Below are 847 nucleotides of genomic sequence, written 5' to 3' on the forward strand. Positions count from 1 at the left end.
CGGAGCTGTGCTGCCCCCTGCCGGCCGCCAGGCAGCGCCTGCGACGGGACCTGCCGGGAAACTTTGGATAAGCCGAGCAGCGGGTTTTATCCACGCGTTGCTCTTCTTCCCTGCCTCTGAAACGTTTCCTTTTATATTGCTGTTAAACAGCAGGTTCGAGCGGGCTCCGGAGAAGGTCATGAGGTTCAAAATATCCAGGAGCAAGGTGTTGTTGCAACAATCCCTGCTACCGATATCAGCCAGGTGATGTAAGGATGGAGCTTGGCCCTCCCAAAAAAAGTCCTGGCGTTACGGGGGGCAGCTGGACATGTGCCTTGCAGCCCAGAAAGCCAACCATACCTTGGGCTGCATCAAAAGAAGTGTGGCCAGCAGGGCGAGGGAGAACCTGCCCATCCACTCTGTGCGGTGAGAGCTCACCTGGAGCATTGCATGGGGAGTCCTCAGAACAGGAGAGACGTGGGGCTGCTGGAGCGTGTCCAGAGGAAGGCCACAGAAACGATCCACAGGGTGGAACAGCTCCCCTACGAGGACAGGCTGAGAGATGGGGCTGTGCAGCATGGAGAAGGGGAAGAGCATTGATAAACTGGAGTAAGTTCGGTGGAGAACTACCAGGATGGTTGGGGCTGGAGCACTTATCCTGGCAGGAAAGGTGAAGGAACAGGAACTGCTCATCCTTCAAAGGGTCCTCGTGGAAGTTCCCTATCGATAGTGAGGCTTCTGAGGAGATTTAGCAAGGCTCTTTACAGTGATGTGTGCTGGGAGGACAAGAGAAAATAGGGCTAATTTCAAACAAAAGGCTCTCAGTCTGGATATAAGAACAAACCTTCCCTCTGCGAAGACATTCCAT

This window comes from Meleagris gallopavo, chromosome Z (genome assembly GCF_000146605.3).
Source record: "Meleagris gallopavo isolate NT-WF06-2002-E0010 breed Aviagen turkey brand Nicholas breeding stock chromosome Z, Turkey_5.1, whole genome shotgun sequence".
In the NCBI taxonomy this organism is placed as follows: Eukaryota; Metazoa; Chordata; class Aves; order Galliformes; family Phasianidae; genus Meleagris; species Meleagris gallopavo.